The sequence below is a fragment of the Aegilops tauschii genome, chromosome 7 (genome assembly GCF_002575655.3).
Source record: "Aegilops tauschii subsp. strangulata cultivar AL8/78 chromosome 7, Aet v6.0, whole genome shotgun sequence".
NCBI lineage: Eukaryota > Viridiplantae > Streptophyta > Magnoliopsida > Poales > Poaceae > Aegilops > Aegilops tauschii.
Window position 1 is genome coordinate 647,380,108 of NC_053041.3, and position 27,404 is coordinate 647,407,511.

Consider the following 27,404-nt stretch of genomic DNA (forward strand, 5'->3'; position numbering starts at 1 on the left):
AAACAATAATACTTCAAGCATGCTAACCAAGCAATTATGTCTTATCAAAATAACATAGCCAAAGCAAGTTATCCCTACAAAATCATATAGTCTGGCTATGCTCCATCTTCCCCACACAAAATATTTATATCATGTACGACCCCGGTTTTAGCCAAGCAATTGGTTCATACTTTTTAACGCGCTTCAGCCTTTTTAACTTTTAGGCAATACATGAGCGCAAGCCATGGATATAGCACTATGGTGGAATAAGGTATAATGGTAGGGGTTATGTGGAAAGACAAAAAAAAGGAGAAAGTCTCACATCAACGAGGCTAATCAACGGGTTATGGAGATGCCCATCAATTGATGTTAATGCAAGGAGTAGGGATTGCCATGCAACGGATGCACTTAGAGCTATAAGTGTATGAAAGCTCAAACAAAAGAAACTAAGTGGGTGTGCATCCACTACTAGAGAAAAGCTTACCAGTAGCGCTGGTTTTTGTGCTACCAGTAGCGCGGGCACCAGCGCTACTGCTACGGCGCTACAGCTATTTTGTAGCAGTAGCGCGTTTTTAGGCCAACGCTACCGGTAAGTTCAAGTACTAGTAGGGCGTTTTTAGGCCAGCGCTACTGGTAAGTTCAAGTACTAGTAGCGCGTTTTTAGGCCAGCGCTACTGCTAACATTTATGTTTTTTTTAGCATTTTGGCGCTATACATGTTTAAACAGATATATCTTTTATACAATAACAACTCATTATGAACTAGTCTGTTTAAATAGCATATTCATTACCACTTGTCATCACCACCAAACAATGTTCGTCAATGAGACATCATATAACAAGTTGGTCACTGGTCATAATCATAACTCCTCCTCCTCATCATCATCAACTCTAACACACTGTAGCACATAATAACACATTCTAGCTACGACCTACTCCTCTCATAGGACCTACTCTACCCTCTCTTAGGTAAAATATCATAAAACAAGATAGGCATTGACTCTCCATAATAAAGAACGGAGATCATCCTGTCTCCAAGTCTTGGCCTACACACAATGTTGCTTCCAAGTAGCTCTCTACGATGGTTGAAACATTTTTTGAAATCATTTATTATCATGGCTTCCTCGCTTATAGAAATCCTGTATGGACAGGAGTGATGTGGATACTGCGGCTGACCTGGCCGTGGTGGCCGTAAGCTCATAACATTAACGCGACCTCTCGGCAACATCAGATGAGGCACACAATCCATCGGGATTTTCTGTGCAAAAACATAGTAATAACTTTGTAGTTAGCAATGTAGTTTAGTTTTAGAAGAATTTATGGAAAAGATGCACGGATGTCGTAATAGTAGAAAATCTTACCATGATATCTCCATTGATGTTACCGTAGTTCAACACGTGCACTAGTGGCACGTATTGACCATAATGTGGAGGAGTTTGATAATAGCTATTGTAATTCTCAAGATTAGTAAAAAATGCGATAAGACCATCTTGCTCCTTATAAGTTAATTGTGCTTCATCATTGTAGTAGTAGGTTCTGTCTACCATTTTCCGTACATTTTTTGAAGAATGAAAATAAGCTGTCAATGGAAATAAGCCGTCAAATATTTTGAAATAAACAATATAAATTACTTAGTAAATATGTTTAAGAAACTCACACAGCGGTAGAACTGGAAGCGTGTCAACAAGGACCCAAATGGTCATATCATTTTCATCGATGTCAGGATCACCAAGATCGAAGGTGAGAAGCATACCCTTATGAAAATCATACGCCTTGCAAAGGGCTTCCCAATTCAGGCAACCAAAATTGGATGAGTTCACAGAATTGTATAGATTTACAGCAAAATCATAACCATAACCATGATGGGTCCTTAGTTGAATTATCTTTGTCTCCATTCTTTCATGATCTTCAAAACCCATCTTATCCAAGACATAGCGTCTTGCATGGCATGGGATAAGCTAGTCGAATTGTAAAAGACGGAAATTACACGTTGAAGAAGCAGAGAAGTTGTGCAAAAAATAACAAAAAACACTTGTCGTCGTTGCGTACCATTTCAACATCGAAGGTCTCTTGGAGCTTGATGCTGAAGCGCCGACCTTCTACCAGGTGAGGCCTGTCGCACAGACCGCGCTCATCTTCGCAGTACTCGTACATAGCGAATTCCCTTTCGTCGTCAGACATTTCCTAATAGGTAACTAATAATCCATCATCGAATACATATATAGTAGTTTGTAGCAAAGATCATCATATAACAACTAAAACACCTAAAATTTGTAGTTTGTAGTAGTTTGTAGCAAAGATCATCATATAATCCATCATGAATACATATATAGTAGTTTGTAGCACAAACCGCGCTCATCTTTTGTATTCAATAAGCAAATAACTAATAGGTAATAAATAATCCATCATCGAATACATATATAGTAGTTTGTAGCAAAGATCATCATATAATATCACTAATACATCTCGAATAATAGCTCCTCTAGGTTCAGTGGGCCGCGGTGGACACCCAAAGAGAAGGAACCATCACCGGATCATAGCTCCGGTGAGATCCCAAAGAATCTGCCAGGTATTGGAGAACCGGCCGTTCGCCAACGCTGAAGGAAATATGCCCTAGAGGCAATAATAAAGTTATTATTTATTTCCTTATATCATGATAAATGTTTATTATTCATGCTAGAATTGTATTAACCGGAAACATAATACTTGTGTGAATACATAGACAAACAGAGTGTCACTAGTATGCCTCTACTTGACTAGCTCGTTGATCAAAGATGGTTATGTTTCCTAGCCATTGACATGAGTTGTCATTTGATTAACGGGATCACATCATTAGGATAATGATGTGATTGACTTGACCCATTTCGTTAGCTTAGCACTCGATCATTTAGTATGTTGCTATTGCTTTCTTCATGACTTATACATGTTCCTATGACTATGAGATTATGCAACTCCCGTTTACCGGAGGAACACTTTGTGTGCTACCAAACGTCACAACGTAACTGGGTGATTATAAAGGTGCTCTACAGGTGTCTCCGAAGGTACTTGTTGGGTTGGCGTATTTCGAGATTAGGATTTGTCACTCCGATTGTCGGAGAGGTATCTCTGGGCCCACTCGGTAATGCACATCACTTAAGCCTTGCAAGCATTGCAACTAATGAGTTAGTTGCGGGATGATGTATTACGGAACGAGTAAAGAGACTTGCCGGTAACGAGATTGAACTAGGTATTAAGATACCGATGATCGAATCTCGGGCAAGTAACATACTGATGACAAAGGGAACAACGTATGTTGTTATGCGGTCTGACCGATACAGATCTTCGTAGAATATGTGGGAGCCAATATGAGCATCCAGGTTCCGCTATTGGTTATTGAGCGGAGACGTGTCTCGGTCATGTCTACATAGTTCTCGAACCCGTAGGGTCCGCACGCTTAAAGTTTTGATGACGGTTATATTATGAGTTTATGAGTTTTGATGTACCGAAGGTTGTTCGGAGTCCCGGATGTGATCACGGACATGACGAGGAGTCTCGAAATGGTCGAGACATAAAGATTGATATATTGGAAGCCTATATTTGGATATCGGAAGTGTTCCGGGTGAAATCGGGATTTTACCGGAGTATCGGAGGGGTTAGCGGAACCCCCCGGGGGTTAATGGGCCATAGTGGGCCTTAGTGGAGAAGAGGAAAGGCGGCCAGGGCAAGGGCCGCGCGCCCCTCCCCCTAGTCCGAATAGGACAAGGAGAGGGGGGCGGCGCCCCCTTTCCTTCTTCTCCTCCACCTCTTTCCCCCTTCTCCTATTCCAACAAGGAAGGGAGGGAGTCCTACTCCCGGTGGGAGTAGGACTCCTCCTGGCGCGCCTCCTCCCTGGCCGGCCGCACCTCCCCCCTTGCTCCTTTATATACGGGGGCGGGGGGCACCCCAAAGACACAACAATTGATTTGATCTTTTAGCCGTGTGCGGTGCCCCCCTCCACCATAGTCCACCTCGATAATACTGTAGCGGTGCTTAGGCGAAGCCCTGCGTCGGTAGAACATCATCATCGTCACCACGCCGTCGTGCTGACGAAACTCTCCCCCAACACTCGGCTGGATCGGAGTTCGAGGGACGTCATCGGGCTGAACGTGTGCTGAACTCGGAGGTGCCGTGCCTTCGGTACTTGATCGGTCGGATCGTGAAGACGTACAACTACATCAACCGCGTTGTGCTAACGCTTCCACTTTCGGTCTACGAGGGTACGTGGACAACACTCTCCCATCTCGTTGCTATGCACACCATGATCTTGCGTGTGCGTAGGATTTTTTTTGAAATTACTACGTTCCCCAATAGTGGCATCCGAGCCAGGTTTTATGCGTAGTCATATGCACGAGTAGAACACAAGTGAGTTATGGGCGATATAAGTCATACTGCTTACCAGCATGTCATACTTTGGTTCGGCGGTATTGTTGGATGAAGCGGCCCGGACCGACATTACGCGTACGCTTACGCGAGACTGGTTCCACCGACGTGCTTTGCACACAGGTGGCTGGCGGGTGTCAGTTTCTCCAACTTTAGTTAAACCGAGTGTGGCTACGCCCGGTCCCTGCGAAGGTTAAAACAGCACCAACTTGACAAACTATCGTTGTGGTTTTGATGCGTAGGTAAGAACGGTTCTTGCTCAGCCCGTAACAGCCACGTAAAACTTGCAACAACAAAGTAGAGGACGTCTAACTTGTTTTTGCAGGGCATGTTGTGATGTGATATGGTCAAGGCATGATGCTATATTTATTGTATGAGATGATCATGTTTTGTAACGGAGTTATCGGCAACTGGCAGGAGCCATATGGTTGTCGCTTTATTGTATGCAATGCAATCGCCCTGTAATTGCTTTACTTTATCACCAAGCGGTAGCGATAGTCGTAGAAGCAATAGTTGGCGAGACGACAACGATGCTACGATGGAGATCAAGGTGTCACGCCGGTGACGATGGTGATCATGACGGTGCTTTGGAGATGGAGATCAAAGGCACAAGATGATGATGGCCATATCATATCACTTATATTGATTGCATGTGATGTTTGTCCTTTATGCATCTTATTCTGCTTTGTTTGACGGTAGCATTATAAGATGATCTCTCACTAAATTTCAAGGTAAAAGTGTTCTCCCTGAGTATGCACCGTTGCCAAAGTTCGTCGTGCTGAGACACCACGTGATGATCGGGTGTGATAACTCAACGTTCATCTACGACGGGTGTAAGACAGTTTTGCACACGCGGAATACTCGGGTTAAACTTGACGAGCCTAGCATATGCAGATATGGCCTCGGAACACTGAGACCGAAAGGTCGAGCGTGAATCATATAGTAGATATGATCAACATAGTGATGTTCACCATTGAAAGCTACTCCATCTCACGTGATGATCGGTTATGGTTTAGTTGATTTGGATCACGTGATCACTTAGAGGATTAGAGGGATGTCTATCTAAATGGGAGTTCTTAAGTAATATGATTAATTGAACTTAAATTTATCATGAACTTAGTACCTGATAGTATCTTGCTTGTCTATGTTGATTGTAGATAGATGGCCCGTGCTGTTGTTCCGTTGAATTTTAATGCGTTCCTTGAGAAAGCAAAGTTGAAAATTGATGGTAGCAATTACACGGGCTGGGTCTGTAACTTGAGGATTATCCTCATTGCTGCACAGAAGAATTACGTCCTGGAAGCACCGCTAGGTGCCAAACCTGCTGCAGGAGCAACACCAGATGTTATGAACGTCTGGCAGAGCAAAGCTGATGACTACTCGATAGTTCAGTGTGCCATGCTTTACGGCCTAGAACCGGGACTTCAACGAAATTTTGAACATCATGGAGCATATGAGATGTTCTAGGAGTTGAAGTTAATATTTCAAGCAAATGCCCGGATTGAGAGATATGAAGTCTCCAATAAGTTCTACAGCTGCAAGATGGAGGAGAATAGTTCTGTCAGTGAGCATATACTCAAAATGTCTGGGTATAACAATCACTTGATTCAACTGGGAGTTAATCTTCCGGATGATAGCGTCATTGACATAATTCTTCAATCACTGCCACCAAGCTACAAGAGCTTCGTGATGAACTATAACACGCAAGGGATGGATAAGACGATTCCCGAGCTATTCGCAATGCTAAAGGCTACGGAGGTAGAAATCAAGAAGGAGCATCAAGTGTTGATGGTCAATAAGGCCACCAGTTTCAAGAAAAAGGGCAAAGGGAAGAAGAAGGGGAACTTCAAGAAGAACAGCAAGCAAGTTGCTGCTCAAGAGAAGAAACCCAAGTCTGGACCTAAGCCTGAGACTGAGTGCTTCTACTGCAAGCAGACTGGTCACTGGAAGCGGAACTGCCCCAAGTATTTGGCGGATAAGAAGGATGGTAAGGTGAACAAAGGTATATGTGATATACATGTTATTGATGTGTACCTTACCAGAGCTCGCAGTAGCACCTGGGTATTTGATACTGGTTCTGTTGCTAATATTTGCAACTCAAAACAGGGACTACGGATTAAGCGAACACTGGCCAAGGACGAGGTGACGATGCGCGTGGGAAACGGTTCCAAAGTTGATGTGATCGCCGTCGGCACGCTACCTCTACATCTACCTTCGGGATTAGTATTAGACCTAAATAATTGTTATTTGGTGCCAGCGTTGAGCATGAACATTATATCTGGATCTTGTTTGATGCGAGACGGTTATTCATTTAAATCAGAGAATAATGGTTGTTCTATTTATATGAGTATATATTTTATGGTCATGCACCCTTAAAGAGTGGTCTATTTGTATTGAATTTCGATAGTAGTGATACACATATTCATAATGTTGAAGCCAAAAGATGCAGAGTTGATAATGATAGTGCAACTTATTTGTGGCACTGCCGTTTGGGTCATATTGGTGTAAAGCGCATGAAGAAACTCCATACTGATAGACTTTTGGAATTACTTGATTATGAATCACTTGGTACTTGTGAACCATGCCTCATGGGCAAGATGACTAAAACGCCGTTCTCCGGAACAATGGAGCGAGCAACAGATTTGTTGGAAATCATACATACCGATGCATGTGGTCCAATGAATATTGAGGCTCGCGGCGGGTATCGTTATTTTCTCACCTTCACTGACAATTTGAGCAGATATGGGTATATCTACTTAATGAAACATAAGTCTGAAACATTTGAAAAGTTCAAAGAATTTCAGAGTAAAGTGGAAAATCATCGTAACAAGAAAATAAAGTTTCTACGATCTGATCGTGGAGGAGAATATTTGAGTTACGAGTTTGGTCTACATTTGAAACAATGCGGAATAGTTTCGCAACTCATGCCACCCGGAACACCACAACATAATGGTGTGTCCGAACGTCGTAATCGTACTTTACTAGATATGGTGCGATCTATGATGTCTCTTACTAATTTACCGCTATCGTTTTGGGGTTATGCTTTAGAGACGGCTGCATTCACGTTAAATAGGGCACCATCGAAATCCGTTGAGACGACGCCTTATGAACTGTGGTTTGGCAAGAAACCAAAGTTGTCGTTTCTTAAAGTTTGGGGCTGCGATGCTTATGTGAAAAAGCTTCAACCTGATAAGCTCGAACCCAAATCGGAGAAATGTGTCTTCATAGGATACGCAAAGGAAACTGTTGGGTACACCTTCTATCACAGATCTGAAGGCAAGACATTTGTTGCTAAAAATGGATCCTTTCTAGAGAAGGAGTTTCTCTCGAAAGAAGTGAGTGGGAGGAAAGTAGAACTTGATGAGGTAACTGTACCTGCTCCCTTATTGGAAAGTAGTTCATCACAGAAACCGGTTCCAGTGACACCTACACCAATTAGTGAGGAAGCTAATGATGTTGATCATGAAACTTCAGATCAAGTTACTACCGAACCTCGTAGGTCAACCAGAGTAAGATCCGCACCAGAGTGGTACGGTAATCCTATTCTGGAGGTTATGTTACTAGACCATGATGAACCTACGAACTATGAAGAAGCGATGGTGAGCCCAGATTCCGCAAAATGGCTTGAGGCCATGAAATCTGAGATGGGATCCATGTATGAGAACAAAGTGTGGACTTTGGTTGACTTTCCCGATGATCGGCAAGCCATTGAGAATAAATGGATCTTCAAGAAGAAGACTGACGTTGACGGTAATGTTACTGTCTATAAAGCTCGACTTGTTGCGAAAGGCTTTCGACAAGTTCAAGGGATTGACTATGATGAGACCTTCTCACCCGTAGCGATGCTTAAGTCTGTCCGAATCATGTTAGCAATTGCCGCATTTTGTGATTATGAAATTTGGCAAATGGATGTAAAGACTGCATTCCTGAATGGATTTCTGGAAGAAGAGTAGTATATGATGCAACCGGAAGGCTTTGTCGATCCAAAGGGAGCTAACAAAGTGTGCAAGCTCCAGCGATCCATTTATGGACAGGTGCAAGCCTCTCGGAGTTGGAATAAACACTTTGATAGTGTGATCAAAGCATTTGGTTTTGTACAGACTTTTGGAGAAGCCTGTATTTACAAGAAAGTGAGTGGGAGCTCTGTAGCATTTCTAATATTATATATGGATGACATATTGCTGATTGGAAATGATATAGAATTTCTGGATAGCATAAAGGGATACTTGAATAAGAGTTTTTCAATGAAAGACCTCGGTGAAGCTGCTTATATATTGGACATCAAGATCTATAGAGATAGGTCAAGACGCTTAATTGGACTTTCACAAAGCACATACCTTGACAAAGTTTTGAAGAAGTTCAAAATGGATCAAGCAAAAAAAGGGTTCTTGCCTGTGTTACAAAGTGTGAAGTTGGGTAAGACTCAATGCCTGACCACTGCAGAAGATAGAGAGAAAATGAAAGATGTTCCCTATGCTTCAGCCATAGGCTCTATCATGTATGCAATGCTGTGTACCAGACCTGATGTGTGCCTTGCTATAAGTCTAGCAGGGAGGTACCAAAGTAATCCAGAAGTGGATCACTGGACAACGGTCAAGAACATCCTGAAATACCTGAAAAGGACTAAGGATATGTTTCTCGTTTATGGAGGTGACAAAGAGCTCATCGTAAATGGTTACGTTGATGCAAGCTTTGACACTGATCCGGACGATTCTAAATCGCAAACCGGATACATGTTTATATTGAACGGTGGAGCTGCCAGTTGGTGCAGTTCTAAACAAAGCGTCGTGGCGGGATCTACGTGTGAAGCGGAGTACATAGCTGCTTCAGAAGCAGCAAATGAAGGAGTCTGGATGAAGGAGTTCATATCCGATCTAGGTGTCATACCTAGTGCATCGGGTCCAATGAAAATCTTTTGTGACAATACTGGTGCAATTGCCTTGGCAAAGGAATCCAAATTTCACAAGAGAACCAAGCACATCAAGAGACGCTTCAATTCCATCCGGGATCAAGTCCAGGTGGGAGACATAGAGATTTGCAAGATACATACGGATCTGAATATTGCAGACCTGTTGACTAAGCCTCTTCCATGAGAAAAACATGATCAGCACCAAGACTCCATGGGTGTTAGAATCATTACTGTGCAATCTAGATTACTGACTCTAGTGCAAGTGGGAGACTGAAGGAAATATGCCCTAGAGGCAATATAAAGTTATTATTTATTTCCTCATATCATGATAAATGTTTATTATTCATGCTAGAAATGTATTAACCGAAAACATAATACATGTGTGAATACATAGACAAACATAGTGTCACTAGTATGCCTCTACTTGACTAGCTCGTTCATCAAAGATGGTTAAGTTTCCTAGGCATGGACATGAGTTGTCATTTGATTAACGGGACCACATCATTGGGAGAATGATGTGATTGACTTGACCCATTCCGTTAGCTTAGCACTTGATCGTTTAGTTTACTGCTATTGCTTTGTCCATGACTTATACATGTTCCTGTGACTATGAGATTATGCAACTCCAAAATACCGGAAGAACACTTTGTGTGCTACCAAACGTCACAACGTAACTGGGTGATTATAAAGGTGACCTACAGGTGTCTCCGATGGTGTTTGTTGAGTTGGCATAGTTCGAGATTAGGATTTGTCACTCCGATTGTCGGAGAGGTATCTCTGGGCCCTCTCGGTAATGCACATCACAATGTGACTAATGAGTTAGCTGCGGGATGATGCATTACGGAACAAGTAAAGAGACTTGCCGGTAATGAGATTGAGCTAGGTATTAAGATACCGACGATCGAATCTCGGGCAAGTAACATACCGATGACAAAGGGAACAACGTATGTTGTTATGCGGTTTGACCGATAAAGATCTTCATAGAACATGTAGGAACCAATATGAGCATCCAGGTTCCGCTATTGGTTATTGACCGGAGAGATGTCTCGGTCATGTCTACATAGTTCTCGAACCCGTAGGGTCCGCACGCTTAAAGTTCTATGACAATCGGTATTACGAGTTTTTGTGTTTTGATGTACCGAAGGTAGTTCGGAGTCCCAGATATGATCACAGACATGACGAGGAGTCTCAAAATGGTCAAGACGTAAAGATCGATTTATTGGATGACTATGTTCGGACACCGGAAGTGTTTCGGGAGGTTTCGGGCATATACCGGAGTACCGGGGGTTACCTGAACCCCCCGGGGAGTATATTGGGCCTAATGGGCCCTAGTGGGAGAAGAGGAGGAGCGGTCAGGGCAGCCGCGTGGCCCCTCCCCCTCTAGTCCGAAATGGAAATGAGGGGGGGGGGCCCTTTCCTTCTCTCCCTCTCTCCCTTCCTTCCCTTCTCCTACTCCTACTAGGAAAGGAGCAGTCCTACTCCCGGTGGGAGTAGGACTCCCCCCTTGGCGCGCCCTCCTCCTGGCCGGCCGCCTCCCCTAGCTCCTTTATATACGGGGGCAGGGGGCCACCCCATAGACACAACAATTGATCATTGATCTTTTAGTCATGTGCGGTGCCCCCTCCACCATAATCCACCTCGGTCATATCGTAGCGGTGCTTAGGCGAAGCCCTGCGTCGGTAGCTTCATCAACATCGTCACCACGCCGTCGTGCTGACGAAACTCTCCCTCGAGCTCTACTGGATCGTGAGTTCGCGGGACGTCACTGAGCTGAATGTGTGCTGAACGCGGAGGTGCCGTACGTTCGGTACTGAGGATCGGTCGATCGTGAAGACGTACGACTACATCAACCGCGTTGTCATAACGCTTCCGCTTACGGTCTGCGAGGGTACGTAGACGACACTCTCCCCTCTCGTTGCTATGCATCACCATGATCTTGCGTGTGCGTAGGAATTTTTTTGAAATTACTACGTTCCCCAACAGAAGCGCAGGGAAGTCTTACGTAATTTGCTGAGCAGGATCGAAGTCTGATGTTATCCCCCAAAAGTGGTTATAATATTCACTTTCTTCGTGCCGGTCGTTTCGTCTATTGTAACTACTAGCTTTCGGCTTCACACACCTGAGGTAGTTAACTAGGATGACCCCAGAAGTAACGATCATAGAGGTGCTCCTGTTCCACCATTAGCCGAACATGCGGACACGTAAGGGGTAGACAAAGGAGCTAGGCAACACAGCTTGGCAAAAAATCACAAGTAAAAATCGAATTATATTATGGCTTAAGACGAATTTGGAAGCGTTAACATCGACCCTGCATGCACTATGCAAAGGAGTGTATCGAGATATTCTAACATATCTGGTATGCTTTTGGTCGAGGGGCTATAGCAACCCCCAACTGAGGTTGTGACATCTGATGTATGGCCTGCTGGAATTTTGTCTATTTTGGGCCAAGCCCAAAAGCAGTTTCAGAAATTTCTAATAAATCCTAGAGGCCCACGCAACCCATTCGTGCAAGGCAAGAGGTGGAACTGAAGTTTAGTCCCACATTGATAGTTTAGTGAGAGTTGGACCTCCTTATTAGGGAGGATGTTTCCCACATGTATGAGCATGAGAACAAGAGGGACATTCACGCGCCCTCCTCCTCTGTCGCCCGCCTCGCCACGCCACGCCTCATCACGAAGCGCCCCGGGCTGCGGGAATGAGCCAAGCCGATGTCTAAATTTTTTCCACGCACGACTGGTATACGAAAGGTCACACAAAAGCTGAAAAGATTTTTCGATAGTGGAGACTGAATGCGAATGGTGCAACTTTTCGGCTGCTGGCTGTTCGCTTCGCCTTCGTCTTTTCATTTCACCTTCCGACGCTGCCCTCTCGCCTCTCTATCCTGTGCCTATAAAAGGGAGGTCGCTCCTCTCTAGAGATGCACACCAGAACTTCTTCCACCTCTCGCCACCGGTTCCAATCTCTGAGCTACTGTTGTCTTCCTCATCCCGGCTTGCGGCCTGTACCGCGAGTCGGGACAATAGGCCTCTGAAATCGCACCTCTTTGAGTCCTGTACGGGAGAAGGGTGATAAGGTTTTTGGGAAACGCTCCGCGCGACTACTGACTTTTTCGTCACGGACGCCCCAGACTCCGACGACTACTTTCCCGACGACGACTTCTTTCCCGACGTCGACAACATCCTCAACGACATGGCCAGCGAGGACACCAACCCGAAGTCTGGTGCTTCTGCTCCCGAGGACTCCAACCCCAAGACCGGTGCTTCTGCTCCAGTTCCGTACATTCTCATACTTTTTCTGTTAGAGGTTCTGCCACAACTTCTTGCTCTAGTGTCTGTTCTAGAAGTGTTCGGTGCTAGTTTATATATGCAGATGCTATTTACCTCTTCTCTATCAGATTGCCTGACTTGCTTTATTTCTGTTATATTAGTCATGCTTTATCTAGTATTTCCGTTAATAAAATCATTCGAAAAATTGCTCATATTTCCAACATGGCCATGAGCTGTATTGTTAGCGCCAGAAACGAGCCAAAATCTAGGAACACAAAACAAAGGTTAATAAAAGACACAATGTCGAGTCTAACTTTTTTTTTTTTGTAAAAAAGTTAACTAGTTCTAAAGACAAATTTGAATAAAATATATATAGAGTGTAGATTTGCTAGCCGTAGAGTCGCCACAGTAGTGTAGTGTTTCAAGGGCTTGGCTCCGGGCGTTTTTCTTGGGCATCTCGGATCCGGTATGCTCCTCTAGTGAGCACCTTATCGATGATGAATGGGTCGTCCCAGGTCATGGGCAGTTTATGTTGTCAAACCATGTCTGGGTGGCATCAGAAGACCAAGTCATCGATGATGAACGCCTTCACCCAGACCTCCTGCAACAGGTATCGATGTACCTGCTATTGGTAGAAGGCGGATCGTGCTTTGGCAATGTCTCTCTCTTTCTCTAGGGCATCTAAATCGTCCTGGTGGCTTTGCTCGGCTTCCCGTTCCTCATACAGGCGTACTCGAGGTGCATCATGTATGAGATCACTTGGTAAAATGGCCTTAGCATCATATATAATGAAGAATGGCGTGTAGCCGGTGGATCAATTTGGTGTGGTCCATAGGCTCCACAACACGGAGTTGAGCTACTCGGCCCACTTATTGTCAGCTTCCTCGAGAGATCGAATCAACCGAGGTTTTATGCCGCTAAGGGTCATCCCATTGGCCCACTCGACCTATCCATTAGTTTGCGGGTGATAGATGGAGGCGTAGTCAAGCTTCATGTTCTGCTTGGCGCACCTCGTTTTTTACCTCCTCGGCCGTGAAGTTGGATTTTTTTATCTGTTATGATGCTGTGAGGTACTCCATAACGTGTACCAAGTCAGAGATGAATTTATCACCGGTTGGGCTTTAGCCGAGGCCACAAGCTTTGCATCTATTCACTTTGTGAATGTGTCGACCATGACCAACAAATATTTCTTGCTGGTTTGACCTTTAAGGAGTAGTCCGACCATATCAAGTCCTTAGACCTACTAGGTTATCGGGATTGTATTCAAGGCCGTGGATGGAAGGTCGCTTTATTTAGTAAAGAGCTAGCACCCGACGAACATATCGACTAAAGCTCGTGCATCGGCCTGTCCTGTTGGCCAATAGAACCTTGTTTGGGAAGCCTTTCTTACCAAGGTGTGAGGTGTTCCATGATGCCCACATGTGCCGGAGTGATCCCAGACAAGAGCTTTTGTATGTCTACCTCGGATATGCAGCGATGGCGCACTCCTGTGTTGCTGCATTTATAGAGCTCTCCGTAGTGAACCTTGTAGGTCGCTGATCTTTGAACGATTCGCCGCCCATCCGTCTGTTCCTCGGACAGTTCTTTGTGTATCAAATAAGAAAGAAGTGGCCTTTTCCAGGGCACAATAACCGCCATAATCTCATGGGCCGAGGAGGTTTCTTCGAGCGTTGAGCCCCCACTATCACCTCGTCCGTTCTCTACGGCTGGCAGGGTGATCAATTCTTGTGTGGGTCCCTCGGGTTGCTTGCTTGGCTTGGTGTCTCCTTACCAGTATCGAGCACCCATCCTTGCCAGTATGTTCGTCGCTTGGTTGCTTTCATCCAGGACATAGTGAGATTTTAAGCACTCAAATCGAGTCGACATGGTTTTCACCGTGTTGCGATACACAATCATCTTTGGGTCCTTTGCAACGAAGTCGATGTTTATCTAAGAGATTGCGAGGTTGGAGTCACCTCGGACCTCAGGAGCCCTTACGCCCATGGAGACGGCCATCCGAAGTCCATGAAGCAGTGCTTCATACTCTGCCCCCTTGTTGGAGTTGGTTTACATGATCTGGAGCACATACTTCACGGTGTCGCTGGTGGCTGAGGTGAGGACTACCCCAGCCCCTAGTCCAGCGAGCATTTTGGAGCTGTCAAAATACATTACCTAATGGGTATAAGCCGCATGCTCCCTATGTAGCCTAGCCTCTGTCCATTTTGCGAAGAAGTCGCCCAACACTTGGGATTTAATAGCCTTACGTGGTCGATATATAACCCCGAATAGGAGGATCTCAACTATATCACCTAGTTTCTATTGATAATTGGAGCAGTGTCCAAAATAGATTAAAACAAGTTTTCCCCCTAAAAAATTATATATACAACAAGGTCTCTATTATAATGCACTTCTGTTTTTCTGCTATAGTTTTCGACAACTCTAAATATCATTACAATTGTTATCGAGGAACCATTTGTCTGGCCCACCCTTTAGGTCTACTTGAACTAAGACCTATTTTTTTTAATGTTGGCAGGAGAACTGCCAAGTCCATTGATCGGAAAGAGGTATTAGAAGAACACCTGCAGAGGAGAAAAGCACCACAAAAACTATAACCATTATTATTTGCTCTAGTGTTATGTTATTATGTGACCTCACAATATTTCAATACAAAATACGACTTTTAATGTCATCAATCACGTTAATTAGGAATATGTTAGTTTCCTTGTACTCGAGCGCTCTCATACAGTAGGAATATACTATTAATCCATACTTTCCAGTTCTGGTGTTCCCTGTTTTCTCTAACTTTTACCAAATATGAGTATTGGATGGCCTATTGGCTCTCATAGGTGACCTATTAAGTCTTATCAATGATTTATTACCTCATTTAATCTAGGCCCTTGGATTTTAAACGTTGGACCGCCAATAATAGTTGGGACCAACTTAAAACTTGCTTGGCGTCTTAGCGGAAGGAAGCGACAATAAAATTTGTAGTTGCTAGTAATAATATGTGGTACGTTGAAGGAAATAAGATGTAAAACTTTTGACAAGGGAGGGGCGATGACGTCTTGTAGTCATTGCTAGGTGGTCTACGGACGTAGATGCAATTTTTTACTTATGGTGTTCTTCGTATTATATTACTTGTTGATAAATAAATAAAAAGTTTTTTGAAAAAAATCTTTTTGTAAATAATAAAAGAGAAAGTAAAAATATAATTCGTAGTTGCTATCAATAATCCGTGGTATGATGAAGGAAAAAAGATGTAAACTTTCTGACGAGGGAGGGGCGATGGTTGCGGCATGCTAGAGTGCTTGTAGTCGTTGCTAGGTGGTCTAACAACGTAGGTGTTATTTTTGTACTTATGGTGTTCTTTGTATTATAGTACTTGACAGTTGATAAGTAGATCAAAAGATTTTTGTAAAAAAGATCTTATTGTGAAGAATAAAAGAGAAAAAAAAATTAAAATTTGCAGTTGCTATTAATAATTTTTGGTACGATGAAGAAAAAAGATGCAAATTTTTTAAAAGGAATGGGCGATGACGGGACGGCGACAAGCTACAGTGCTTGTAGTCGTCGCAGCCTAGAAGTAATTTTTACTTATGGTTTTCTTTGTATTACTTGTCTTTTTTTTGAAACAACAATCTTATTATAAAGATCAAAATAGAAAAGAAAGAATTATTTGTGTATCAAATAAGAAAGAAGTGGCTTTGTCCATGGTGCAATAACTACCATAATCTCATGGGCTGAGGAGCTTTCTTCGAGCGTCGAGCCCCCACTATCACCTCGTCTGCCTCTACGGCTGGGAGGATGATCAATTCTTGTGTGGGTTCCTCGGGTGGCTTGCTTGGCTCGGTGTCTCCTTGTCATTTAACAAACCGTTTGAACAACCGTTCCACGCCGAGCACCCATCCTTGCCAGTATGTTCGTGGCTTGGTTGCTTTCATCGAGGACATAGTGAGATTCTAAGCGCTCAAATCAAGTTGACATGGTTATGACCGTGTTGTGATACACAGTCATCTTTGGGTCCTTTGCATCAAATCACCGTTTATCTAAGAGATAGCAAGGTTGGAGTCACCTCGGACCTGAAGACGCCTTATGCCCATGGAGACGGCCATCCGAAGTCCATGAGGCAGTGCTTCATACTTCGCCCCCTTGTTGGAGTTGGTGTACATGATCTGGAGCACATAGTTCATGGTGTCGCTGGTGGGTGAGGTGAGGATTACGCCAATCCCCAGTCGGGCGAGCATTTTTGAGCCATCAAAATACATCACCTAATGGGTATAAGCCGCATGCTCTCTAGGTAGCTCGGCCTCTGTCCATTCTGCAAAGAAGTGACCCAACACTTGGGATTTGATAGCGCGACGTGGTCGATATATAACCCCGAAATGGAGGAGCTCAACTATATTACCTAGTTTCTACTGATAATTGGAGCAGTGTCCAAAATAGATTAATGTAAAACAAGTTTCTCTCCTCAAAATTTATATACATAACAAGTTCTCTATTATAATGCACTTCTATTTTTCTGCTATAGTTTCGGACCACTCTAAATATCATTACAACAGTTACCGGGAAGCCATTTATCTGGCCCATCATATAGGTCTACTTGAACTAAGACCTATATATTTTTTAATGTTGGAAGGTGAACTACCAAGTCCATTGATCAGAAAGAGGTATTAGAAGAACACCTTGAGAGGAGGAAAGCGCCGCAAAAAATATAACCATAGTCGTGCTAAAGTGCTTGTAGTCGTTGCTAGATTGTCTACGGACGTAGGTGCAATTTTTTTTACTTATGGTGTTCTTTGTATTATATTACCTGATAGTTGATAAATAGGTCAGAAGTTTTTCATAAAAGGATCTTGTTGTGAAGAATAAAAGAGAAAAAAATTAAATTTTGTAGTTGCTATTAATATTTTGTGGTACGATGAAGGAAAAAAGATTTTTTTAAGGAATGGGCGATGACGGCGACACGCTACAGTGCTTGTAGTCGTCGTGGCCAAGATGTAACTTTTACTTTTGTTTTTCTTTGTATAACTTGTCAGTTTTTTGAAAAAAAATCTTATTGTAAGGAACAAAATATAAATATAAAAACAAAGACTTACATCACTGGTTAGCTACGCCAGTGAACGCTTCTCTTCCTCGGCAGACCTGATAGGCCAAGCTTAGCTAGTACAAAAATAGACCAGAAGTTTTTTGCAAAAAGATCTTAATATTGAACTCTTAAAGTGTGTGTATTTAGAGTGGGTGTGTGAGGGTTTGATGGTAAAAAAGGTCGTCAATGTCACTTGATATGTATGAGAATATTAATATTGAACTCTTAAAGTTAATGTGGTCCTGTTGCAACGCACGGGCGTTCTTCTAGTCTTTATAATCACCCAGTTACGTTGTGACGTTTGATAGCACACAAGGTGTTCCTCTGGTATTCGGGAGTTGCATAATCTCATAGTCAGAGGAACATGTATAAGTCATGAAGAAAGCAATAAGAATAAAACTAAACGATCATTATGCTAAGCTAACGGATGGGTCTTGTCCATCACATCATTCTCAAAAGATGTGATCCCGTTCATCAAATGATAACACATGTCTATGGCTAGGAAACTTAACTATCTTTGATTAACGAGCTAGTCAAACAGAGGCATACTAGGGACACTCTGTTTGTCTATGTATTCACACATGTACTAAGTTTCTGGTTAATACAATTCTAGCATGAATAATAAACATTTATCATGATATAAGGAAATATAAATAACAACTTTATTATTGCCTCTAGGGCATATTTCCTTCATTACTTGCGTATCAAATAAGAAAGAAGTGGCTTTGTCCATGGTGCAATAACTGCCATAATTTAATGGGTCGAGGAGGTTTCTTCGAGCATCGAGCCCCCACTATCACCTCGTCCTCCTCTACGGCTGGCAGGGTGATCAAAAAACTGACAAGTTATACAAAGAAAAACAAAAGTAAAAGTTACATCTTGGCCACGAACAAAATATAAATAGAAAAACAAAGACTTACATCACTGGTTAGCTACACCAGTGAATGCTTCTCTTCCTCGGCATACCTGATAGGCCAAGCTTAGCTAGTACAAAAATAGACCAGAAGTTTTTTGCAAAAAGATCTTAATATTGAACTCTTAAAGTGTGTGTATTTAGAGTGGGTGTGTGAGGGTTTGATGGTAAAAAAGGTCGTCAATGTCACTTGATATGTATGAGAATATTAATATTGAACTCTTAAAGTTAATGTGGCCCTGTTGCAACGCACGGGCGTTCTTCTAGTCTTTATAATCACCCAGTTACGTTGTGACGTTTGATAGCACACAAGGTGTTCCTCTGGTATTCGGGAGTTGCATAATCTCATAGTCAGAGGAACATGTATAAGTCATGAAGAAAGCAATAGGAATAAAACTAAACGATCATTATGCTAAGCTAACGGATGGGTCTTGTCCATCACATCATTCTCTAAAGATGTGATCCCGTTCATCAAATGATAACACATGTCTATGGCTAGGAAACTTAACTATCTTTGATTAACGAGCTAGTCAAGTAGAGGCATACTAGGGGCACTCTGTTTGTCTATGTATTCACACATGTACTAAGTTTCTGGTTAATACAATTCTAGCATGAATAATAAACATTTATCATGATATAAGGAAATATAAATAACAACTTTATTATTGCCTCTAGGGCATATTTCCTTCATTACTTGCGTACCAAATAAGAAAGAAGTGGCTTTGTCCATGGTGCAATAACTGCCATAATCTAATGGGTCGAGGAGGTTTCTTCGAGCGTCGAGCCCCCACTATCACCTCGTCCCCCTCTACGACTGGCAGGGTGACCAATTCTTGTGTGGGTTCCTTGGGTTGCTTGCTTGGCTCAGTGTCTCCTTGCCATTTAATAGACCGTTTGAACAGTTGTTCCACGCCGAGCACCCATCCTTGCAAGCATGTCCTGGCTTCGTTGCTTTCATGCAGGACATAGTGAGATTCTAAGCGCCCAAATCGAGTCGGCATGGTTATGACCGTGTTGCGATACACAGCTATCTATGGGTCCTTTGCGTTGAAGTCACCATTTATCTAAGAGATTGCGAGGTTGGAGTCACCTCGGATATAAAGATGCCTTATGCCCATGAAGACGGCCACCCAAAGTCCATGAAGCAGTGCTTCGTACTCCGCCCCCTTGTTGGAGGGCACATACTTCATGGTGTCACTGGTGGGTGAGGTGAGGACTACCCCAACCCCCAGTTCGGCGAGCATTTTGGAGTCGTCAAAATACATCACCTAATGGGTATAAGCCGCATGCTCTCTAGGTAACTCGCTCTCTGTCCGTTCGGCGAACACTTAGGATTACCTAAAAGTTGATAAATAGATCGGAAGTTTTTTTTTGAAAAAGATGTTCTTTTAAAGAATAAACGAGAAAATAAAAATAAATTTTGTGGTTGCTATTAATAATCCATGGTACGATGAAGGAAAAAAGATGTATATTTTTTAACGAGGGAAGGGCGATGGCGGCAGCGTGCTTGTAGTCGTTGCTAGGTGGTCTACGGACATAGGTGTAATTTTTTACTTATGATGTTCTTTGTATTATATTACTTGACAGTTGATAAATAGACCAGAAGTTTTTTGCAAAAAGATCTTATTGTGAAGAATAAAAAAGGGAAAAATTGCTGTTGCTATTAAAAATTTGTGGTACAATGAAGAAAAAAATGTAAAAAACTAATCCATGGTACGATGAAGGAAAAAAGATGTATATTTTTTAACGAGGGAAGGGCGATGGCGGCAGCGTGCTTGTAGTCGTTGCTAGGTGGTCTACGGACATAGGTGTAATTTTTTACTTATGATGTTCTTTGTATTATATTACTTGACAGTTGATAAATAGACCAGAAGTTTTTTGCAAAAAGATCTTATTGTGAAGAATAAAAAAGGGAAAAATTGCTGTTGCTATTAAAAATTTGTGGTACAATGAAGAAAAAAATGTAAAAAACAAAAGACTTAAATCACTGGTTAGCTACGCCAGTGAACGCTTCTCTTCCTCAGCAGACCTGATAGGCCAAGCTCAGCTAGTATAAGCGGGCAATTTCTGCGTCGTCGGCGCCTCGGCAAACCCGATCGACCAGCTAAGCTAGCGACAGCTGATCCGTGATTGCTTCCTAAGCCGACATAGCGCACAGGAACAGGCTATTTAAGCTGGCCAGATTCATTCCCCGTGAGCGATGTGGTACTAAAAAACGTGAAACCGTCGCGTGCTCGCTCCCGGTCCACCAGCAGCTTGGCTGGGCCGCGGTCGTCTTCGGCCCACCTGCTTAGTGACATTGGGCTTCGACCGCGCGACGCGAGGAGAAAAAGGCGAAGCGGCTTCGACCGCGCGATCGAACTGACACAAGCACAAGCCGTTGGCGTCAACCAATTGGGTGTGGTGTCCTACGTTGATTGCCAATGGCAATGCATGCATATTGGACAAGGACGCACGTAACCAACTTAAATTCGTATAGGCGTCTCCGTGCCACTGAGCCTCCGGTGAGTTGGATCGTTTACATGTGCGCCAAGGAACATGATTTCTAGCGACTCGCATCATTCATGAACAAGGCGATATCGTGATGCGTTTCGCTCGCGCTTGGGCGGCTTGAGCGAACCTTGGCCGCCACCTCTCCCTCGTGATCTCCTTGCCGTCGTCCGAGGAAGCCGGTGAGTAAAGCTAGTCCGGCGGACGGTGGTGGCAGCTGGTGTGGGTCACTGGTAGAAAAAATCCCTTTAGTCCCGGTTCGCAACAGCCTTTAGTCCCGGCTGTGTAACCGGGAGTAAATATGCGCGACTAAAGACCCCCTTTAGTCGCGCCTCTTACGAACCGCGACTAAAGGCTTTAGTCCCGGTTCTCGTGGCTGACCGGGACTAAAGGCCCGTCCACGTGGCCGCCAGGGGTCCGTCGGGGCGGAGGACCTTTAGTCCCGGTTCTCGTGGCTAACCGGGACTAAAGGCCTCCTCCGCAGGTTTAGGGTTTTAGCCCCCCTAAACCTAGTTTCTTTTTAATTTGTAGTGTTTTATTTCTTTTATATTTTATTTTGTGTTTTATTTTAATTTTGATGAAGTTTCAGTACACATATTCTACGCTACTATATACATGCATATGAAATTTCAAACAAGAAGAATTCAAGAGGAATATATAATATATTTTCAATCTCGGGTGACCATATACAACTTCGAACAAGTTTCCATACACAATTAGGATGGATGACTATATACAACTTCGAACAAATTTCAATCTCGGGTATGCATATAAATTTCTTCGTCCTCGGTATAGTGTTCTCCTTTAGGATTGATGACTTCCCTCATGAAAAATCCTGCTAATTCTTCTTGAATTGGTCGGAAGCGAGCTTCTGGACTAAGCCTCCTCCGCAAGTTATCCGTCGCGTTCCGCACGCTATCCGATGCCTTCCGCTCAGAGGTGTGTCTCCGGATGTTCTCACAAACATAGTATCCACATAGATTGGTCCCCGGTGGCTGCTTATCCACATTAACTAACCTTCTGAAATCTAGCTCATGTTTGAATTCACCGACAATTTCTTCTGAGAACCGTCTCCAAACCCTACAGGGCAAAGAAAATTAAATGAACAAGGGAGTTATTAGTTACTTGATATTAGGAAATGAATGAAAGAGACCGATCGATATAGAGCTCAAATGATTGAAAATAATTACTTTTGCAGCATTTTTCTCATGTCGGCCCAACGCTTTGGATCCGAATCCATAGAGTCCATGATTAGAACTCTGGAGGTGTGAAGTTCAATATTTAGCAGAATCCAGTGGAACCTGCGGACACGTTACATGCACAGTCATGCATAACTCATCGATTAGACATACCATGCATGGAGTAAACAAAAGAGAATGGGCACAAGAGAGAAACACTCACCCAAAATGGTAAGGAAATAGAATATGACTTTTGAGTTGATGCTTTTTAAGAAACTTGTACAAGTCTTTCTCCACGTCTTCGGGGTGATTTTGTAACACATGTCCATTAACGATATGTGGGTCAATGAACCCAACATTATGGATGTTTCTTATTTTGCATTCCCAAATCTTCAATCTGCATAATAGCGTACGCAACAATATAGTTAGGACAATATATATATATAGTGCAGGCAATGAGGAACGAGATGAGGTAGAAATAAATCACTTACAGAACGTAGCAACTCAGCATAGATTTGTCGAGGTCGCGCAGATTGAACAGCTGGAACAATTCACTCATATGAACTTGTACAGAGTACCGTTTGGTGTGATGCTCCTCTGTAACATCCGCATAAACATATTCTTTGTCGGCCCATGTTATGAATTGCTTGTACCAACGTAGCAGATTTTGCATTTGTGGTGGTAGACTCTTTTCCCGCGCAGGCTCGACGAGAGGCCCATTCCGCACATATTGTAATGCTATCTCACATACTGGCGCATCCTCAAGGCCTAAGAAGGCACGAAGAGTCAAACCCATCTCGGACGCTTGTTTCATGGCACTCGCTACAGTCAATCCAAGTGCTGCCGCAACTGCTATGATCTCGGGGTCCTCTTCCGGACCGGCTTTCACTATGAGTGGGGGGATCGATTGTTTCTTCTGCATCCCGAGCTGGTCAACTTGTTTCCCGCTTTTTTTACTTTCTTCTTTCTCCTCCTTCCATATTTTTTCTTGCCTACGAAGTTCATGTCCATAGTCGTCAGGCATATTCAGCTCGGCTTGGGACGGTGTCGTCAAAAAATCCTTAGCTCACTTCTTTTGCTTCTCAGTGAATACTTGCTTGGGCTCAGGCTCTTTTATCGCCTACATATCCGCCTTCCATTTCTCATAATCAGCAGACGCGGCCAATTTGGTTTCAGCTTCACTAAGTTCCCAAGGCCTTGGGAGGAGAGGCTTCAGTGATGGCTCCGGTACCCTTGTGGTCTTAGGTACATAAGGGTCCGGGTTAATAGTCCAGGAGCGGGTTTCCTTGCTGTCCGCCTGCTTCTGCTTCTTCGCCGGAGGTGGATTGGGGGGCGTCGTACCCGCCGGAGGAGGATTGGGGGGCGTCGTACCCGCCAGAGGTTGTGGATCGGGGGACGGCGTCGAATGGCGTGAAGGAGGTGTAGGTGAACCACCACGACCACCACCACCGCCACCACCGCCACCACCACCACCACCACCATCGGAGGGGGGTGGACTTGCTAGCCTTGGCGCCTCGCCTGGAAACACTATGTACTTCTTTTTCCATAGCATGATCTGGCGCTTGACATCTCCAAGTCTTCTCTCCCCTTCGGGTGTAGCTTTGTCAATCTCCAGGTCCTCAAACCCTTGGACTATGTCTTCCACCATGACACGAGCATAGCCATATGCAATGGGGTTGTTGTGGTGGAGTGCTCCAGGTGTACAGGGTAAAGCACTGCCGCTAGCTACCTTCGTGGAAACGTTCCCCACGGGATAATGCAGATCACATTCTTTCATCTCCTTTACATCATCCACGGGGTAATGAGGCTCCGGTGCACGAATCTCGATCATCGGTGCACTAGCACCAGGCGGGGCATCCGTGGAAGCCATGCTGCTTCTCCGCTGCTGGCTTCCGCGATCCGCTTCATGATCTTCATGCGGCCCTGCAGCCGATTATTCTTTTACTAGTTCATGCACGGTCTGCTTCAACTCATGGAGTTCCGATGCAAACTTCGCCATAACATCTGCATCCCGGTCCGTCTTTCTCTTACGGCTTCTGTAACAGTACGGGTCATTGTCCTGGGAAAACCCTACTTTCCACGGAACTTTGCCTTTGCCTCGTACACGTCCTCCGTGTTCATCATTCCCGAGGGCTGTTGTCAGTGCGTCTTTCTCTCTGTTGAACTTGATCAAGCCCTCTTGAGCTTGGGTCATTGCGTCAATAAGGGCTTGGGTGGGAGCAAACTTTTTCTGCCGGTGAGCACACACCCCTGTCTCCGGGTCTAGCGATCCCCCATGCCCGTACCACTAGCTTTTGGCCCTTGGGTCCCATCCCTCTGTACCTAGAGGGATTCCTCGCACCCTCAGGTCCTCCTCCATCTTCTGCCACCTAGGCTCCGAAAGGCGGTATCCTCCTGGCCCCATAATATGATGGAACTTTTTCTTACTCGCATTATCCTTATTTTTTTCGATATTTCCTTGAAATGCTCCAATTGCTTTTGCCTCACAAATTCTGGCCAATCATCTTTCAGTTTCTCATGTTGTCCATTGAAATCCGGAGTCTTGCCCTTGTTGACATAGTCACGGGTTAAATTTTTCTTGAAGTTCCGGAATGCTTCGCCCATCTTCTGAAGAGCGAACTCTTTAACTAGCCTCCTCCTCTCACGTCCACCCGGAACCTCGTTACCGAATTCATCGACTTTGTTGTATTCCGGAGGTAGAATGAAATGTTCCCTAAACTTTCTCCAGCAATCCTTTTTCGTTCTCTTGTCGACAAAACTGAAACCAAGACGTGCCTTCTTTGGCTCCTTCCATTCCTGGACGGTGATCGGGACGTTGTCTCTAACAACGACTCCGCATTGGTTGATAAACTTTGAGGTGTGCTGTAGGGGCTTGCCGGTTTCACTGACAAACTCAATGGCATATGTTTCTCCTGTTTTCATCGCCTTGGATTTGCCACGCTTTGTCGTACTCGATCCGGCCGAGGGCTAAAAAAAGAAAGAGAGTCGCGCGCGTTAATACATATGTATTCACATTTCAGTAAGTTTGTATCACGAGAGGCTCAATGTATATATACACCTCGCCGGAGGTGGTTGCTACTTGCAATTCGAGATCGTCGTTTGTTACCGGTTGACCTCCGTCGACAATGTCCGTTCCTTCACCTTCTTGATCATCGACAATGTCCGTTCCTTCACCTTCTTGATCATCGACAATGTCTGTTCCACCGTCAAGGTTCAGAAAAGAAGAGACTACATCCTCTTCTTGCTCATATTCTAAGCCCGGCACATAAGGAATCTCGTTGTTGATGATGCCCATTAAATAACGTTCAGCCTCCGGATCACTAAGCGGCTCGGCTCTATCGTCCGCCATATGTCACTCCTGCATGTAGTAAAAATTCTTTAAGTATAAAGGAATTAAAAAAAATATTAAGGGAACATAGAGGAGGAGGAATTAAAAAATAAGATTATTGAGCACTAATTTGCATAGAAGTTTTGGTTTAGGGTTTAGGGTTTCCTTTTCTTCTTCTTCCTTTTCTTTTTCCTTTTCTTCTTCCTTTTCTTCTTCCTTTTCTTTTTCCTTTTCTTCTTCCTTTTCTTTTTCCTTTTCTTCCTCCTTTTCTTCTTCCTTTTCTTCTTCCTTTCTTCTTCCTTTTCTTCTTCCTTCTTCCTTTTCTTCTTCCTTTTCTTCTTCCTTTTCTTCTTCCTTTTCTTCCTTTTCTTCTTCCTTTTCTTCCTCCTTTTCTTCTTCCTTTTCCTTTTCCTTTTCTTCTTCCTTTTCTTCTTCTTTCTTCCTTTTCTTCTTCCTTTTCTTATTTTCTTTTTCCTTTTCTTTTTCCGTTTTTCCTTTTCTTATTTTCTTTTTCTTTTTCTTATTTTCTTTTTCCTTTTCTTATTTTGTTTTTCCTTTTCTTCTTCCTTTTCTTTTTCCTTTTCTTATTTTCTTTTTCCTTTTCTTATTCTGTTTTTCCTTTTCTTATTTTCTTTTTCCTTTTCTTATTTTCTTTTTCCTTTTCTTATTTTATTTTCTTATTTTGTTTTTCCTTTTCTTCTTCCTTTTCTTTTTACTTTTCTTATTTTCTTTTTCCTTTTCTTATTCTGTTTTTCCTTTTCTTATTTTCTTTTTCCTTTTCTTATTTTCTTTTTCCTTTTCTTATTTTATTTTCTTATTTTGTTTTTCCTTTTCTTCTTCCTTTTCTTTTTCCTTTTCTTATTCTGTTTTTCCTTTTCTTATTTTCTTTTTCCTTTTCTTATTTTCTTTTTCCTTTTCTTATTTTCTTTTCTTATTTTCTTTTTCCTTTTCTTCTTCCTTTTCTTTTTCCTTTTCTTCTTCTGTTTTTCCTTTTCTTATTTTCTTTTTCCTTTTCTTATTCTGTTTTTCCTTTTCTTATTTTCCTTTTCCTTTTCTTATTTTCTTTTCTTTTTCCTTTTCTTATTTTCTTTTCTTATTTTCTTTTTCCTTTTCTTCTTCCTTTTCTTTTTCCTTTTCTTATTCTGTTTTTCCTTTTCTTATTTTCTTTTTCCTTTTCTTATTCTGTTTTTCCTTTTCTTATTTTCCTTTTCCTTTTCTTATTTTCTTTTTCCTTTTCTTCTTCCTTTTCTTATTTTGTTTTTCCTTTTCTTCTTCCTTTTCTTTTTCCTTTTCTTATTTTCTTTTTCCTTTTCTTATTCTGTTTTTCCTTTTCTTATTTTCTTTTTCCTTTTCTTATTTTCTTTTTCCTTTTCTTATTTTATTTTCTTATTTTGTTTTTCCTTTTCTTCTTCCTTTTCTTTTTCCTTTTCTTATTTTCTTTTTCCTTTTCTTATTCTGTTTTTCCTTTTCTTATTTTCTTTTTCCTTTTCTTATTTTCTTTTTCCTTTTCTTATTTTCTTTTCTTATTTTCTTTTTCCTTTTCTTCTTCCTTTTCTTTTTCCTTTTCTTATTCTGTTTTTCCTTTTCTTATTTTCTTTTTCCTTTTCTTATTCTGTTTTTTCCTTTTCTTATTTTCTTTTTCCTTTTCTTATTTTCTTTTCTTTTTCCTTTTCTTCTTCCTTTTGTTCTTCCTTTTCTTTGTTTGAGGAGGACGGCGGCGGGCGGGCGGCGGGAGGCAGGCGGCGGCAGGGGCAGGGGCAGCGGCGGGAGGCAGGCGGCGGCGGCAGGGGCAGAGGCAGCGGCGGGCGTTGGCGACGGCGAGGAGGAGCGGGCGGTGACGGGGCAGGGCGTCGCCGCTCACTAGGGCAGGGCGAGGTCG